Source organism: Protopterus annectens, chromosome 4.part0 (genome assembly GCF_019279795.1).
Source record: "Protopterus annectens isolate FY-2018-M chromosome 4.part0, PAN1.0, whole genome shotgun sequence".
NCBI classification, from domain to species: domain Eukaryota; kingdom Metazoa; phylum Chordata; order Ceratodontiformes; family Protopteridae; genus Protopterus; species Protopterus annectens.
Genome location: NC_056733.1, coordinates 722,869,051 through 722,888,996, shown reverse-complemented (window position 1 = coordinate 722,888,996; position 19,946 = coordinate 722,869,051).

Below are 19,946 nucleotides of genomic sequence, written 5' to 3'. Positions count from 1 at the left end.
AACTTTACAGAAAGACATTATGACTGACCAGCTGGATAGCAAGGCCGTATTGTATCTAAAGGAAAAGTTTTTTTAAATGTACTGCATCAGCATTGTTAGATGAATAGAATACTGTTAGTAAAAGTGATGTAGATGCCTTGTGACTAACCACGTCAGTAAGGTGGGCATAATTTGAATGCAAACACTATAAAATATTCTGTACTTCCTGCATCATGTCAGACAAAATTCTGTACTTGTATGGTTTTTTGCCTCCTGGTGTACACTAGTAAACTTTTGAATCTGAACCTCCTGTGTATTGAATTATTAATTTTATTTAACAGTTTGGTCCTTTCGAGACAGAATTCCCTTGGTAAGCTGCAGATCAGAGTGTATCGGTGGTCGAATACTGCGCAGGAGAAGTTACCGAAATGGTTCTTCTTGAATGAAAAGACCTCCGACTGAATTGTCGTGCGTAAAGAGGCTGGCCACTTTCTGATCTGTGGCCGAAGAGCAGAATTTGAACGTTTTCAAAACCAGGAGGCTCAGGTAGGAAGAATTTGCCTTTTTTTCTGTTTTAGATCAGGGACTAGGTTACAGTATATTGTTGTCAAGATTTGTTTTTGCAGATCAGGGACAAAAGGAAGTACTGTATATTTTGTCATAGATCAGGGTAACAGAATAAGGTATACAGTTATTCTAGATAAACTGTAAACAGGAACTAAGAAATTGACATCACGTGATAAAAAAAGGGTTACGTAACATTTTCTTTGATATGGGTAATCAGTGCACTAAAACCTCTCGAGATCCGCCCCTAACCGAAGACGCAAAATACATGCAATTACAGCGTGCTGATAATGTTAGGTATTATACGAAATGTGTTAACAAATATGAATTTGATGGTAAACTAGATTAACTTTCACTAGTTAAACTCCTTAAACAGCTTAAATCTGATGCAGGAGGTCAGGCAAAAAAGCAACGCCAACTAGGCATACCTCAAGCACACAGGAGGATTGAGGAAGCAAATCATAGAGAACAGAAGCGTAAAAATTCAAAAACATTATTTTTAGACAAAGAGGATAATAACTTGGTAATAGCTACAGCTCCTCCTCCTCCTCCCTTGCCCCCTCCCTTACCCTTTTCAGGATATGAAGCGAGTGGACAGGCTGGTCCACCTCCACGTTATCCTGAAATTTCAGTAAGACCACAACCATTTGTTAGAGATCCTATTGAGACTAGGTCCCGAACACGTAGAACACATAGGGACACAGAATCATACCAGATAGAGAGGAATCTACAGGATGAGAGTGAGGAAGAAATATGCCCACTTATAGAAGTTCCAAATCCTCAGGCAGGACAGGAAGGGCAGGATCCAACACTCTTAGTATATAGACCATGGACACCGGAAGACATCCGGAAGGCTACTGAGGAATCCCCATCCGAAAGTTAATTTCTGAAATTTTTAGAAGATTTACAAGGCATGAGGTTAAGTTACCACTTGAATGGGGAAGAAGTAGAAAAAGTAGTAAGACAAATTATAGGTCCAGATTGGCACATGATTTGTGGCACCTGGAATCCTCGTAATGCAGAACTTAGGCCACTCCCACATAGTGACGCAGAATTAGACAACAGAGTAAAAGGTCTGACAGACCGAATCTCTGAGAAATGGAAACCTAGAGCAGACTGGACTTGCATTAATCAATGCATACAACAGGAAAATGAGACAATAAATGGATATTATGCGAGATTATTAGAATGTTTTAATCATCATAGCAGTATGTCGGTTCCTGAGAACCAAACGAATGATTCCCCATATGAACAACAATTAAAAAATGCATTTTTGAAAGGTTGCATTGCACCTATTAGTAGCTTCATTACGAAGCATATGATAGATCATCGAACAGGGAGGCTACAAGCCTTACTCGAATATGCTAGACATGCTGAGAGACATTTTAATAGCAAAAAGAAAATGAAGGCGCAAGTCTTCACTGCTGAAGACGGAGTTGAAGTATTTGTATTACAGTCAGGTAAAAAGGGCAAGAAGAAGAATGCCCAGGGAAACAAATAGTCTGACAAATGATCAGAAGATTTTAAAGAAAGGAAAAAGAGAGGTGAATGCTTCAAGTGCAGAAAGAAAGGGCATCTAGCTAGGGACTGTAAACAAAATAAGAAAGCAACGACGGAAGATAAAGGGGATGAGAACTGACTATATGATAGTGAGGGTACATCATATGAAAGTCAGGAATCACCAGTAACAGCTAGAATAGAAAAGACAAATGCCAATGTAGTAGAAGGAGTAGAGGAAGTACAAATTGACTTAGACGAAAATGGAAATTAAATTTTAGATTTAGCATTGTTGAGCCTGGAGCTCTACCTAGCAGATACAAAACCGGAAGTGACACTTCTGGTGGAAGGAAGGGAAGTCAAATTCCTGTGTGACTCAGGAGCGTCACGGACTTTGATACACCCCTCCAAGTTACCAGAACATTCCGAATCACCTGATTATATATTAGCAAAAGCAGCAAATGGACAGCTATACAGGGAGCCACTCTCCCATGATATAGCAATAACTGACCCTGTTTCAGGTATGACCCAGAGAAGTAAAATAGTTGTTTCTGCAAAGTGTCCAGTAAACCTATTGGGCAGGGACCTTATGCAGATATTTGGCATAGCAGTAGTTCCAACTGTACAAGGTATGGAGGCACAGAGACAAATGGATACCTTTCTAGTGCGATCGGAGGGTGAAACTTTTTACTGGTACAGCCAGGACCTAGTCACGACTGGTCCAGGGGCAGTAACCGAGGAACTGATGAATGTAGCCATCAGTAAAGCCCCCTCCCTTGACACAGATCGACAGCATTTGTTACACTGTACTCTATACTACTGTACCACACCAGGACCTGATAGAGAGTATGAGCAAGAACTGTTTAGAAATCATGCAACTAGATTGGTTTTGCATACTTTGTACTGGCATACTGAGGGGAAGAGTGTAGTTAGCTGTTCATTACTTCAAGAATTCCTTGCATTGTATAGATCAAATCAGTTGCCACATGTCAGCTTGACAAAGAACAAAAGTGTCAAATGGGCAGACTTAGGAGAAAAAGTAACAAGATGGGAAAAACAGACTGATTTAGAACTATCAGAACAAGGGATACAAAAACAAAAACTGAATTGGTTGACACAGACACATCCAGCTGTACACTTCCAATCTAGTGAGGACAGCTGATTAGCGTTCTTATTAGAAGAAGAAGAAAAGGCTTTATGTGAAATTCCAACAACTCTCTGGTCAACAGGCAAGTCAGATGTAGGACTTATTCGAACAGCAGGACCAGTTACAATTACCCCAAAGTCAGCTTTTAGACCACAGAAAAGACAATACCCTTTGAGAAAGGATGCAGAAATAGGAATTAAGCCTATAATAGCAGCATTACTCAAAGAAGGAGTACTGGTAGAATCTCCTGATTCACCAGGTAATACACCCCTATTTCCTGTAATAAAAGCAAATGGGGAATGGCGGATGGTACAAGATTTACAAGCTGTAAATAATGCAGTAATACCTAGAGCACCTACAGTGCCAGACCCACATACTTTGTTAAATGATTTAGAACCGCAACACAAGTATTTCTCTGTGGTAGATATTAGCAATGCTTTCTTTTCAATACCTATACATCCTGATAATCAATATTGGTTTGCATTTACATTTCAGGGTAAAAGGTATACATATACTCGACTACCACAGGGATATTGTGAGAGCCCAACAATTTTTGCACAAGAAATGGCTAGCAACCTGGCAGGATTTACCCCACCGGGAGGTAGTCAAATTCTACTTTATGTAGATGACATCTTGCTAGCAGCCCCCACCCAGCAGCAGTGCAGAGAGGATACTGTAGCATTATTGAAATTTTTAGCAATACAAGGACACAAAGTAAACAAAATTAAGTTACAACTTTGGAGAAAACAAGTTAGATACCTTGGATATGTAATATCCAATGAAGGTAGAATACTAGATGAGGAAAGAAAAACAGCGATTTTGCAAGCACCCAAACCAACAACCAAGAAAGAAATGATGTCTTTCTTAGGTACAACTAATTTTTGTCGGAGCTGGATACCAAATTATGCTTTGGAATCTGCTCCACTGACTGATTTGATATATATAAGAATCCAATGGCAGCACAAGATTTCTTGCAATGGACAACTGAAGCAGAAACGGCTTTCTGCAGGTTGAAGCAGTTGATAGCTTCTTCATTAGTTTTAGGACTTCCAAATTGTCAAATAAAAACAAATTACAACACAGGAGGCTCAGATGCAAAAGTTTACTAGTGTACACCAGGAGGCAAAAAACCATACAAGTACAGAGTTTTGTCTGACATGATGCAGGAAGTACATGATTTTATATAGTCTTTACATTTGAGCTGTGCCCACCTTACTGACGTGGTTAGTCACAGGGCACCTACATCACTATGGTCTACAATATTCTATTCATAAGAAAAAGCTGATGTTATACATTTTAAAAGTTTTCCCATGGGAATAATACAGCCTTGCAAAGCACCTGGTTCATTATAATGTCTTTCTGTAAATGTTACATTTCCTCAAGGATTCAGGCAAGCTCGAATACAATGGCTGGTTCTTTCTTATAATCTGCCTCTCCTTTCTTCCCGGAGCAGCTGTGTCTTATCTTCTGATATACTCACAAGGTCAATTATCTCAGAGGAAGAAACAAGAATATTCAATGCCTTATACATTTACTTTTGCCGACCCAGCAGATAATCATTGATGAGAGACATAAACTTGCTGGGCTAGCTACTGCCAGGGTCAGAGTTCAAACACACTGCAGTTTCAAGCTTCAAGCCACTACATGTAAAATCATTCTTTTTGCCATATTGTAAATAGAATAAAATGCATTATATACTACTTGCTTTTAAACTAGCACTTTATACATGTTTAAATACATACTTTTCTAACATCTCCCTCCTTTTAATACCTTTTATTCTATTCTGAAACATAAACAATGTTATATCATTTCCTAGCCTTCTCCTTTAAGGATTTTTAACTAGGCAAGTCATTAAGTTTATATTTCGGAACAAGTTTCATCTGGAATCAATAGGTTCAATTCAATGTCTTGATACAAGGTTTCAGTTACAGATATGTCAACAAAATCTTTTACTAATCTTTTCATACAGGGAATCCCGCAACAGACACATGCTCCCAATAGGAGCAGACCAACACAAATAGCAATCAAAATATTCATTAGGATAGAACCCCACCCACCAAATAGACTCTGGAAAAAGTTCGTCAGTGGGTTTGGGCCTGGTTCAGTCATGGCCGATACCTGCTGTATTACCTCTAGGTGGTCGTTAATTTCATGTCGATTGTCTGGTATATACGCACAGCATTCTTCTTTGATAAGCGCGCAAGTACCACCTCTCGCCGCCAGGGTGAAGTCGAGAGCCATTCGATTTTGTAGTACAACAGTTCTCATTGCATTCAGTTCATCAGTCACTAGTTCGAGAGCAGAAAAAGTTGCGTTACTCATTACTTCGAGAAGCTTTGACAGTTTTCTCAACTCCCAGATCGATTTGACTGCTCCGTATGCTGGAAGTATCCCAGCCCAGGATATAACACTGTCACTCAAGTCCATATGAGTCAATTTTTCTTTATCTTTCACAGAATGATGGTCCTTCCAACCAGCTTCGATTTTTCCCACTGGATTTACAGGTTTTCGGGCTATATCTCTTACGTTTCGTATCTTACCTAGAGGTAATTCTGCAGTATGCCTTATAGCTGGAACCAGATAACCCAAAAAACAACTGCCGGACCAATTCTCAGGTAGCCATTTGTATGCCTTTTTCCCACAAATAAAATAACAGTTTTCTACTTTGGTACTGATACGGGTTAGCTCTGAATGAAACATTTTTTTGTCTATAACAGACAACTGTTTATGCATGACAGGATTTCTCTGCACTTCACTTAATGTTGTTTTCATTAAGCTTAAATATGAATCATAATTTGTGCTACAAAGAGTGCTTTTATCTTTAGTCTTAATATAGCATTTATAAGATACAGTTATGTTACAGTTACTCCAACCCACTTGGAGTGTATTGTTCTTATAGAAACATACAATTCCCCTCTGTGTAATAGGCAAATACAATGCAATTTTGTCCTGTGATTTTACAGAACCTGTATCGAAAAGTAAATTCTCCCAAGTCTCATTTATCCCCAAGGGGACAGCGGACATCAACAATCCTCCATATGCTGTTGGTATGGCAGTACAAACCCAGCAATTTGAAACGTTCATAGTCTCTACATATACACGCTTCATAGCTAGGTATGTGTTAAAGTTTGGATGCCAGTCTATAGATAGTTCATCACGTTTCTCTACTTTCACCTGTGTGGTTATATGTAGGAAGAACCACAACAAAAGGAAAGTCAACACAATCATAGTCAATAGATGCATAGTTAGCAAGATGATTAAACAATATCTTGAGGTTGGTCTGTGTTTTACTCATTTTGCTCTTGGTCATCCTGCCTTAATTGTGTGTCAGTCACAAAATGTTTATCAAGCTGAAAATTCTTTACCGGTTTACAGTCGTCAGGTGGACCCAGGACGACCTCTCCGCAACTTTGACTGCAGTAGGCGCCAATAGTACCTGGTATGGTCCTTCCCACTTTGGACTCGCCCAGTTCTTTCTCTTCGTGACCTTCAGCCAAACCCAGGACCCAGGAGTCAGCACTGCTTCCAACGGTCTGGTCTGTCTTTTATCTGAAAAAGAGTTCAACTGCAAAACAGTTTTATTAGTTAACATTTTCCTAACATAACTAGCTAATGAGCTATCAGCCTCTAATTCTGCAGGCATGAGAGCCTTCCATTGTGGCACATAGTATGCCCTTCCAAATATCACTTCAAAGGGGGTTAAACCCTTTACATTTGGAACTGTTCTCATGCTCAGCAGTGCCAAAGGCAAACAGCAAATCCAATTCTTCTGTGTTTCCCCCACCAACTTCCTTAACTTATTTTTCAGAATTCCATTGTACCTTTCCACCAGTCCTGCAGACTGTGGGTGGTAGGCACAATGATTTTTTAAGGAGATCCCAAAGTATCTCCCAAGTTGGTGAATCGTCTGATTCACAAAATGTGTCCCATTATCACTATAGATCCTTTCCGGTATGCCAAATCTGGGAATTATTTCTTTTATTAGGGCCTTTGCCACTGTCGCTGCATCCGGATTTTTAGTTGGAAAAGCTTCTACCCATTTGGAAAACATGTCTATAATTACTAAACAGTATTTTTTTCCTTCACATTTGTTCAGTTCTATGAAATCCATACAGATAGTATGGAACGGATATGGTGGTACAGGAAAACTCCCTTGCTTGGGTTTGAATGCTCCTTGTGCATGATGTTTATTACAGACATGGCATGCTGCACAAAATTTTTGTGTGTAATTTGTAAAACCATATGTTTGGAATACACGATTTACTAACTATACCATCCCCCCTGTTGAGACATGGCATTGCCCATGGCTCAACAAAGCTGCATATCTAAATAAATTAGACGGCAATATAGGTTTTTTCTCTTTGGAGATATACAGTCCATTTTCGAGGATTGCACCTCGTTTCTCCCATTTTTGTTTTTCAGCTTTTGTAGTCAATGTCTGCATCGTTTTTAACATCTCTAAATCTAAAATCTCAGAGGGTTGTAATTCCTCGTTAAAAGTAAAATTTCTGAGTCTGAGGCTGCTTGCTTTGCAGCTGCATCAGCTCTTGCATTTCCTTTTGAAATTGCATCCTGTTGTTTTGTATGAGCTAAACATTTACAAATAGCTACCTTAGTAGGTAACTGAATGGAATCTAACAAGTTCAAAATAAGTTGCGCATGATTAATCGGTTTGCCAGTAGATGTTATCATTCCCTATTTTTCCATTGTTGTGCAAAACATGCACTGTAGAAAAGCATACTGACTGTCAGTATATATGTTCACTTTTTTATCTTTCGCTAGAGTACAAGCCCGTGTCAAGGCTATCAGTTCTGCTGCTTGAGCAGACAGGTTATGCTGTAAGGGTTGGGCTTCTAAAATCTCTGTATCTGTGGTTACTGCATATCCTACTAGATTTTTCCCTGTAGGACCCTTTCTGCATGAACCGTCCACATAAAATGTCACCTCAGCATCATCTAAGGGCATATCAGTGAGGTCCTGTCTGGGCAAAGTTATTTGCTCAATTTCCTGCAGGCAACTGTGCGGTGTGCCATCCACAGGAGTTGGAAGTAACGTTGATGGATTTAATGTTGTACAACGTTCAATTACCATATGAGGTTGGCTCAGCAGTATGGTCATACATGAAAGATGTCTAGCAGGAGATAGATATGCTATTTTTTCTTGCAGTAAAATTATCGCGACTGCATGAGGCACTCTCAATGTGAGAGGGTGGAACAACACTACTGAGGCCGAAGCCTGTACTGCCATTGCAGCTGCGACTACTGCTTGCACACAGTGAGGCAATGATCGTGCCACTGGATCTAACTGTGATGAATAGTAAGCTATGGGGCGTTGCTTATCCCCATGCTGTTGCGTCAAAACTGACGTCATATATCCCTGCTTACAATCTACGGTCTGAAAAAAATCTTTTGTGATAATTTGGAAGTCCTAAAACTTGTGATGAAGCTATCAGTTGTTTTAGTCTGCAGAAAGCTGTTTCTGCTTCAGGTGTCCATTGTAATATCTCTTGTGCTGCCATTGGTGTTTTATATATTAAATCAGCCAGTGGAGCAGTTTCTAAAGCATAGTTTGATATCCAGCTTCGACAAAAATTAGTCGTCCCCAAGAAGGACATCATTTCCTTCTTGGTTGCTGGTTTGGGTGCCTGTAAAATTGCTGTTTTTCTGTCTTCATCTAATATTCTACCTTCATTGGATATCACATATCCCAGGTATCTAACTTGTTTTCTCCAAAGTTGTAACTTACTTTTGTTTACTTTGTGTCCTTGTGCTGCTAAAAATTTCAATAATGCTATTGTATCTTCCCTGCATTGGTGTTGGGTAGGGGCTGCTAGCAAGATGTCATCTACATAAAGTAGAATCTGACTACCTCCTGGTGGAGTAAACCCCGCCAGGTTGCTTGCCATTTCTTGTGCAAATATCGTTGGACTTTCACAATATCCCTGCGGTAGCTGAGTATAGGTATATCTTTTACCCTGAAATGTAAATGCAAACCAATACTGGCTATCTGGATGTATAGGTATTGAAAAGAAAGCATTGCTTATATCTACCACAGTAAAGTATTTTTGTTGTGGTTTCAAGTCATTCAACAAGGTGTGTGGGTCTGGCACCGTAGGTGCCCTGGGTATTATTGCATTGTTTACGGCTTGTAAATCTTGTACCATCCGCCATTCCCCGTTTGCTTTTTTAACAGGAAATAGAGGTGTGTTACATGGTGAATCAAGAGATTCTACCAATGCGCCTTCCTTGAGTAATGCTGCTATTATAGGTTTGATTCCTTGCTCTGCATCTTTCCTCAAGGGGTATTGTCTTTTGTGGTCTAAATGCTGATTTTGGTGTAATAGTTACTGGTCCTGCTGTTTGAATAAGTCCTACATCTGATTTACCTGTTGACCAAAGAGTGTTTGGTATATCACACAAGGCTTTTTCTTCTTCTTCTAATAAGAATGCTAATCAGCTGTCTTCACTAGTTTGTGAGTGTACAGCTGGATGTGTCTGTGTTAGCCAATTCAATTTCTGTTTTTGTATTCCCTGTTCTGATAATTCTAAATCAGTTTGTTTTTCCCACCTTGTTACTTTTTCTCCTAAGTCTGCCCATTTTACATCCTTCTTCTTTGTCAAGCTGACATGTGGTAGTCTATTAGATCTGTACAGTGTCATGAATTCCTGAGGTAGTGAACAGCTTACCACACTGTTTCCCTCAGTATACCAATACAAGTTTCGTAATACTAATCTGTTAGCAGGATTTTTGAACAATTCTTGCTCATATTCTTTATCAGGTCCTGGCATGCTACAGTAGTATAGAGTACAATGTAACAAATGCTGTTGATCAGTGTCAAGGGAGGGGCCTTACTGATGGCTACATTCATCAGTTCTCGGTTACTGCCCTGGACCAGTCGTAACTAGGTCCTGGCTGTACCAGTAAAGGTTTCACCCTCGGTCGCACCACAAAAGTATCCATTTGTCTTTGTGCTTCCATACCCTGCATAGTGGGAACTACCGCTATGCCAAATATCTGCATAAGATCTCTTCCCAGTAAGTTTACTGGACATTTTGCAGAAACTACAATTTTACTTTTCTGAGTCATGCCTGAAACAGGGTCAGTTATTGCTATATCATGGGAGAGTGGTTCCCTATATAGCTGTCCATTTGCTGCTTTCACTAATATATAGTCAGGTGATTCAGAATATTCTGGTAACTTCGAAGGGTGTATCAAAGTTCGTGATGCTCCTGAGTCACACAGGAATTTCACTTCCCTTCCTTCCACCAGAAGTGTAACTTCCGGTTTTGTGTCTGCCAAATAGAGCTCTAAGCTCAGTAATGCTAAATCTAAAATTTCACTTTCTTCATTCTCTACATCTACCTGCACTTCCTCTGTCCCTTCCACTACATTCACGTTTGCCCTTTGTTTGTTTTTCTTCCCTGATGATTTTTGATTTTCATCACTATCATATAGTCAGTCCTCATCATCTTTATTTTCCGTAGTCACCTTTTTATTTAGCCTGCAATCCCTTGCTAAATGTCCTTTCTTCCCGCACTTAAAGCACTCACCTTTCTTTTTCCTTTCTTCAAAATCCTCTGACCTTTTGTCAGATTGTCTATTTCCCTGGGTATTTTTCTTACCCTTCTTACCTGACTGTACTACAAAGACTTCTGCTCCGTCTTCAGCTGTGATGACCTGTGTCTTCTTTTTCTTTTTACTATTAAAGTGTCTTTCAGCATGTCTGGCATATTCAAGTAAGGCTTGTAGCCTACTTGTTCGATGATCTATCATATGCTTTGTAATAAAGCTACTGATAGGTGCAATGCAACCTTTCAAAAATGCATTTTTCAGTTGCTGTTCATACGAAGTATCATGTGTCTGATTTTCAGGAATAGCCATACCACTATGGTTATTGAAACATTCCAATAGTCTACCATAGTACCCATCTACAGTTTCATTCTCTTGCTGTATGCATTGATTAATGCAAGTCCAATCTGCCCTAGGTTTCCATTTGTCAGAAATTCGGTCTGTAAGACCTTTCACTCTGTTGTCTAATTCTGCGTCACTATGTGGGAGTGGTTTAAGCTCTGCATTACGAGGATTCCAGGTGCCACAAATCATGTGCCAGTCTGGACCCACAATCTGTCTGACTACCTTTTCTACTTCTTCGTCATTTAAGTGGTAACTTAATCTCATACCTTGTAAATCTTGTAAAAACTTTGTGTAATTAACTTTTGGATGAGGGATTCCCTCGGTAGCCTTCCGAATATCTTCCGGTGTCCATGGTCTATACACTAGAAGAGTTGGGTCCTGCCCTTCCTGTCCTGCCTGAGGATTTGGTACCTCGATTAGTGGACAGATTTCTTCCTCACTTTCTTCTAGTGTATTTTTCCCTATTTGATATAAATCTGTGTCCCCTAGTGTTTTACGTGTCCGGGACCTAGTTTCAATAGGATCTCTAACAAATGGTTTTAGTACTCTTGTAACTTCAGGATAACGTGGAGGTGGACCAGCTTGTTCTCCTGCTTCATATCCTAAAAAAGGCATTGGAGGGGGAGGGGGAAGGGCCGTTGCTATTACTGTATTATTATCCTCTTTATCTAAAAATAACGTTTTTGTATTTTTAGCTTTCTGTTCCCTTCGGTTTACTTCCTCAATCCACCTGTGTGCTTGAGGAATGCCTAATCGTCGTTGCTCTTTTGCCTGACCTTCTGCGTCAGATTTAAGCTGTTTTAAAAGTTTAACTAATGAGATCTTGTTTAATTTACCATCAAATCCGTATTTATTAACCCATTTTGTATAATACCTTACATTATCAGCCCGTTGTAATTGCATATATTTTGCATCATCAGTTAGGGGCGGATCTCGCGATTTTTTAGTGCACTGATTTCCCATTGTAAAAAATGTTACGTAACCCTTCTTTTCACCACGTGGTATTTCAGTTCCTTATACAGTTTATCTAGAATAACTGCCTACCTTATTCTGTTTCCCTGATCTCTGACAAAAATATACAGTAATTTCCTTATGTCCCTGATCTGTATAACAAATCTCTGACAATGACATTTACTGTAACCTAGTCCCTGATCTAAAACAGAAAAAAGGCAAATATTTCCTACCTGAGCCTCCTGGGTCGACCAGTTCGAAACCGCTCTTCGGCCGCAGATCAGAAAGTGGCCAGCCTCTTAAAACGACAATTCAGTCGGAGGTCTTTGTGCTTCAAGAAGAACCGTTTTGGTAACTTCTCCTGCGCAGTATTCGACCACCGATACACTCTGACCTGCAGCTTACCAAGGGAATTCCAGCTTAAGAAGGACCAAGCTGTCAAATAAAAACAAATTACAACACAGGAGGCTCAGATGCAAAAGTTTACTAGTGTACACCAGGAGGCAAAAAAACATACAAGTACAGAGTTTTGTCTGACATGATGCAGGAAGTACATGATTTTATATAGTCTTTACATTTGAGCTGTGCCCACCTTACTGACGTGGTTAGTCACAGGGCACCTACATCACTATGGTCTACAATATTCTATTCATAAGAAAAAGCTGATGTTATACATTTTAAAAGTTTTCCCATGGGAATAATACAGCCTTGCAAAGCACCTGGTTCATTATAATGTCTTTCTGTAAATGTTACATTTCCTCAAGGATTCAGGCAAGCTCGAATACAATGGCGGTTCTTTCTGATAATCTGCCTCTCCTTTCTTCCCGAGCAGCTGTGTCTTATCTTCTGATATACTCACAAGGTCAATTATCTCAGAGGAAGAAACAAGAATATTCAATGCCTTATACATTTACTTTTGCCGACCCAGCAGATAATCATTGATGAGAGACATAAACTTGCTGGGCTAGCTACTGCCAGGGTCAGAGTTCAAACACACTGCAGTTTCAAGCTTCAAGCCACTACATGTAAAATCATTCTTTTTGCCATATTGTAAATAGAATAAAATGCATTATATACTACTTGCTTTTAAACTAGCACTTTATACATGTTTAAATACATACTTTTCTAACACAAATTATCACAAACGGTTCTTTCAGACCGTAGATTGTAAGCAAGGGTATATGACGTCAGTATTGACGCAACAACATGGGGACAAGCAACGCCCCATAGCCTACTATTCATCACAGTTAGACCCAGTGGTGCAATCGTTGCCTCACTGTGTACAAGCAGTAGTTGCAGCCGCAATGGCAGTGCAGGCTTCGGTCTCAGTGGTGTTATTCCACCCTCTCATATTGAGAGTGCCTCATGCAGTTGCAATAATTTTACTGCAAGAGAAAATGGCATAACTTTCTCCTGCTAGACATCTTTCATGTATGACTATACTGCTGAGCCAACCTCATATGACAATTGAATGATGTACAACATTGAATCCATCAACATTACTTCCAACTCCTGCGGAGGGCACACCACACAGCTGCCTGCAGGAAATTGAACAGTTAGCTTTACCTAGACAAGATCTTACAGATATGCCCTTGGATAATGCCGAGGTGACATATTACGTGGACGGCTCATGCAGAAGGGGTCCTACAGGGAAGAATCTGGTGGGATATGAAGTAGTTACAGACACTGAAATTTTAGAAGCTCAATTCTTACCACACAACTTATCTGCACAAGCAGCGGAATTGATAGCTTTGACGAGCATGTACTTTAGCAAAAAACAAGTGTGTGAACATATATACTGATAGTCAGTATGCTTTTTCTACAGTACATGTATTTGCACAACAATGGAAAAATAGAGGAATGATAACATCCAGTGGAAAACCTATTAATCATGCAATTTATTTTGGAGTTATTAGAATCTATTCAGTTACCTACCAAAGTAGCTATTTGTAAATGTGTAGCTCATACAAAACAACAGGATAAGATTTCAAAGGAATGCACGAGCTGATGCAGCTGCAAAGCAAGCAGCCTCAGACTCAGAAACTTTATTTTTGAACGAGGAATTACAACCCTCTGAGATTTTAGATTTAGACATGTTAAAAACAATGCATATGCTTACTACAAAAGCAGAAAAACAAAAATGGGTAAAACGAGGTGCAATTCTTGAGAATGGACTGTACATTTCCAAAGAGAAAAAAACAATATTGCCATCTAATTTATTTAGATATGCAGCTTTGTTGAGCCATGGGCAGAGCCATGTCTCAACAGGGGGGATGGTACAGTTAGTAAATCGAATATTCCAAACATATGGATACATAAACTACACAAAAATTTTGTGCAGCTTGTCATACTTGTAACAAGCACCATGCACAAGGAGCATTTAAAACCAAGCAAGGAAGTTTTCCTATACCACCATACCCGTTCCATACTATTTGTATGGATTTCATAGAATTGAATAAATGTGAAGGGAAGAAGTTTTGTTTAGTTATTGTAGACATGTTTTCTAAATGGGTAGAAGCTTTTCCAACCAAAAACCCGGATGCAGCAACAGTGGTGAAAGCCCTGATAAAAGAAGTAATCCCTAGATTTGGCATTCCGGAGAGGATTTATAGTGACAACGGCACACATTTTGTGAACCAGACGATTCACCAGCTTGGGAGATTTTTTGGTATCTCCTTAAAGAACCATTGTGCCTACCACCCACAGTCAGCAGGACTGGTGGAAAGGTACAATGGTACCCTAAAAAGTAAACTTAGGAAGCTAGTAGAGGAGACCCAAAAGAATTGGATATACTGTCTGCCTTTAGCACTGCTGAGTATGAGAACGGTTCCAAATGCAAAGGGTTTGACTCCCTTTGAAATGATTTTTGGGAGAGCATATTATGTGCCTCAGTGGAAAGCTCTCATGCCTGCAGAGCAGGAGGCTGACAGTTCGTTAGCAGAATATATGGAGAAATTGTTAAGGAATAAATCTGTTTTGCAGTTTAACTCTTTTTCAGATAAGGAACAGACCAGACTTGAGCAGTCTTGGCCCCAGGGTCGTAGGTTTGGCTGAAAGTGACGAAAAGGAAAAACTGGGCGAGTCCAAAGTGGGAAGGTCCGTACCAGGTTCTGTTGGCAATGCCTACTGCAGTTAGAGTAGCTGAGAGGACATCCTGGGTTCATTTGACGCATTGTAAACCGGTAAAGAACTTTCAACTTGATAAAAACTTTGAGACTGATACACAACCAGACCGAGATGGCCAAAAACAAAGCAAATAGAAGTTTAGATCAACCCCAGAGATGTTGCATAATCATTTTGTTGTGTGTACATTTATTAACTGTAATTGTGACAATTTTCCTCTTGCTCTGGTTCATCCTACACACAACCACACAAGTGAAAGTGGGAAGGCGTGATGAAATGTCTATAGACTGGCATCCAAATTTTAACACATACCTGGCCATGAAACGTGTGTATGCAGAGACTATGAACATTTCAAATTGCTGGGTTTGTACAGCTATACCAACAGCATATGGAGGACTGATAATGTCCGCTGTCCCTTTGGGGATAAATGAGACTTGGAAGAATTTACTTTTCAACACAGGAACTGTGAGATCACAGGACAAAATAGCTTTATTTTTACCTGTCACACAAAAAGGAGTTGTATGTTTCTATAAAAATGACACCCTCCAGGTGGGCTGGAGCAATTGTAATATAACCATATCTTACTGATGTTATATTAAGAATGGTAATGGCAATACTTTTTGCAATACTAATTATGACTCGTATTTAAACTCATTGAAAACGACTATAAGTGGCATTCAAAAAAATCCAGTTTTGTTTAAACAATTGTCAGTTATAGATCAGAAAATGTTTCATGCAGGGCTGATGCGTATTAGTACTAAAGTAGAAAACTGTTATTTTATTTGTGGGGAAAAAGGCATATAAATGGTTACCTGAGAATTGGTCCGGCAGTTGTTTTTTGGGTTATCTGGTTCCAGCAATAAGACATACTGCAGAATTACCTTTGGGTAAGATACGGAACGTAAGAGAAACAGCTCGAAAATCTGAAGGTCCAGTTAAGAAACCTGTGAATCCAGTTGGGAAGATCGAAGCTGGTTGGAAAGACCATAATTCAGTAAAAGACAAAAGGGAATTGACTCATATGGACTTGAGTGACAGTGTTATATCCTGGGCAGGAATACTACCAGCCTATGGAGCAGTCAAATCGATCTGGGAGCTGTGGAAGTTGTCGAAACTTCTCGAAGTAATGAGTAATGCAACTTTTTCCGCCCTAGAATTGGTGACTGATGAACTGAATGCAATGAGAACTGTTGTGCTACAAAATCGGATGGCTCTTGACTTCACCCTAGCGGCGAGGTGGTGAATGCGCTTATCAAAGAAGAATGCTGCGCTTTCACCCCTGACAATCGCCACAAGATAAATAATCACCTAGAGGTAATTCAGCAAGTATCAGCCATGACTGAACCAGGCCCAAACCCACTGACGGACTTTTTCCAGAATCTGTTTGGGGGGTGGGGTTCCATCCTAATGAATATTCTGATTGCCATTTGTGTGGGTATACTCCTAATAGGGGCATGTGTTTGCTGTGGAATTCCCTGCATGAAAAGATTAATCAAAGATTTTGTTGATGTATCTGTTACTGAAACTTTCTACCAAGATATTGAAATTAAAAGATTGATTTCAGATGATGCTTTCTCTGAAGTATAGATTAAATGACTCACCTAGCTGAAAAACCTGAGTGGGAAAGGCTAGGAGATGAAATGACACTATGCATACTTCAAAATAGATTAAAAAGTATTAATAGGGGGGAAAATGTTAGAAAAATATGTATTTAAATATATGTGAAATGCTAGTATAAAAGCAAGGTAGTTTATAATGCATTTTATTCTATTAATCATATAACAGAAGGGATAAATTCATGTGTAAATGCAAGTAGCTTCTGAAACTGCAGTGTGCTTTGACCCCTGACCCTGGCAGCTGCCAGCTCAGCAAGCTTAATGTTTATGCTTTTCATAAGTGATTATCTGCTGGGTCAGGAAATTAAATGTGTAAATCTTCCGCTCCTTCCTGATAAGATAACTTGTCCTTGTAAATAATTAAATCTTCCTTTCCTGATGGAGTAACTTGCCCTTGTAAGATAAAAACACAGCTGTGTGAGAAAGTGTAACAGAACAAAGACATGAATTAAAAGACTAAAGCTGCTATTGTATTCGAACTGGTATGAGACCTTTAAGAAGTAACTTTACAGAAAGACATTATGACTGACCAGCTGGATAGCAAGGCCATATTGTATCTAAAGGAAAAGTTTTTTTAAATGTACTGCATCAGCATTATTAGATGAATAGAATACTGTTAGTAAAAGTGATGTAGATGCCTTGTGACTAACCACGTCAGTAAGGTGGGCATAACTTGAATGCAAACACTATAAAATATTCTGTACTTCCTGCATCATATCAGACAAAATTCTGTACTTGTATGGTTTTTTGCCTCCTGGTGTACACTAGTAAACTTTTGAATCTGAACCTCCTGTGTATTGAATTATTCATTTTATTTAACAGCTACCCAAAAATTATGGTTTAGAAATTATAAGAAGAAATAATCAGGGATAGAAATACGAGGTTAAATCTTATGACTAATGGTATTAGAGAGGTTTTAACTAGATATCAAAAAATTATTTTTGAACCCACAGGTTTAAAGAAATGGGATCAGATTCATGAACATGCCTCACACAAGATAGTGCACTATTTGGAATTCATTAAATGGCTCCACGCTTAGTGTCAATCCTCAAAACAAAGGAAAACAGCAGAATATGCTAATGAATGCATAAAAATCTAAATTATAAACTAATTAACCAATCTAACATGTGGAAAATATTCAGGAAGCTATAAAGCAATCACATACATTCATTGCTCACTTTTGCCCTGCACTCCAAAAAAGGCACAATTACACTTACTAAAAATTGTTAGGGATTGCTGTTGCCATAATTCATTTATATGTGCAGTAGGCTTTAATTCAAGGTGCTGCTGCTACCAGACCTTAGGCAAGAAGAAGAAAGGTGTTTGACTCCATTTGACTCATCTTGGACTGCATGACACAGAAATTGCAGAGTGATACAGGGTCGACATGGAAACACTAGGGGAACATGTGACCTCTGCAACCCCCACCTCAGACCCCATCGAAAACGAATAACCCACCCCACAGTGGTAACAAAGGTATGTGTAACATTACATATACTAGCTACTGGTACTTTTAAAAGGCTCACAGGGGATATATTCGTGGTTTCAGAGGTATCAGACTTGAGAATATTACATTAGTTTTTATATGCAATGCTACAACATGCAAGGGATCACATCTGTTTCCCACACACTCAAGAGAAGAGAGCAAAAAATGTGCAGGAGTTTTATACTGTAGCACACTTCCCAGAAGTCTAGAGGGCCATATATTGCACACACATAGAAATAAAAGCCCCACCAGGGAATAGAGAAGAGGTATAGTAACAGGAAAGGATACCACTATTTAACATCTACAGTGTGTGTGCAGGTAACCCAGGCATTTTTAACAACTCACACATATGGCACACATGCAAACTGTACACAAGGTTTGCTAGACATAACTTTCTACAAGGGCATCTGGTGGGGGATGCAGGTTATGCATTGTAGGCCTGGCTCACGACACCCATGAGAAACCCATACAAGCCCTCTGAGCAAGGATACAGTGAGGTCCATGCTTAAACTAAGAATAGCATAGAACATCTGTTTGGATTGCTCAAATCATGGTCCTGTGTTTAGACACATTATGAGGTGTCCTGCAGTACGACCCAGCAGACTGTGCTCAAATACTCGTAGTGTGTGCCATGTTAGACACTATAATTCTCAGGGAACAGCTTCAACAAGGACAGCAAGGGGCAGGACCACAGTTTCAAGGACCACATGTGAGGCCAGCAACAGCAGTAGATACAGATGAGGCGTTTGAGGGAGAAGTACCAGCTGTAGATGGTGCTAGCAGATGGAAGTCTGCACAATAATTCATGGCTTTGCCTGAGATGCAAAGGAGAGTACACACTCTCACTATATAGGTAAATGCTTAAGAGTCCATGCACACACAAATATGAAAACTAAGGCCTGTCAAACTCCACAACCTTTACTTAACCATGCAATGGCTGTATTCTGATAGCATCAGTTGGACACAACCGCAAATGATGCAATTAGCACCTGCAGTAGTGATAAGGTAACTATGGAACCTTTAAGACAAAAAAATAGTTTTTATTTTTTCAGTGTGTGTGTGTGTGTTTGTGTGTATGTGTGTGTGTGTCTGCATGAACACAATCAAGTACTGTGTCATCACTATGTCCTGGCATCTCAGACATGTGTAAGCTGTGCATAGTAGTCAGTTCAGTCTGGATGCCCCTGACCATGAAAACTATATCTGCCAGGAGTTGAACTGATACATCCATGGCCCTGGCTAGAATTTGGGGTAAAACCTGAATGTGAGCAATGTCTGCTGTATGAGCTCTTATCATAACTATGTCCAGGACCAAGCCTCACATGTCTGGGTGTGGACACCACAATCACTAACGGAGCAGTGGAAGTAGTGCCACTATGGGAACGGGATCTTGCATGGCCACTTCAGCTAACACAAGATAATGTAGTTAATGTAGTTTCTTTCCAGCCATGTGGAAACCCAGCTTCAACAGCAGACAGTCAGTCACAGACACTGCCCAATCCAATGTGCTATTCATCTTGTCCATGGAATCACCCACACAGTTCAGGCAGTTATGCACATCAGAATGCACAATGTTTAGTACTTGCACTGTCTCTTCCAAGGCCCTAGTAGATCGTGCCTGCCTCTAAGCACCTCTACCAACCCTGCTGTGTGGCACATTGCCCTCATG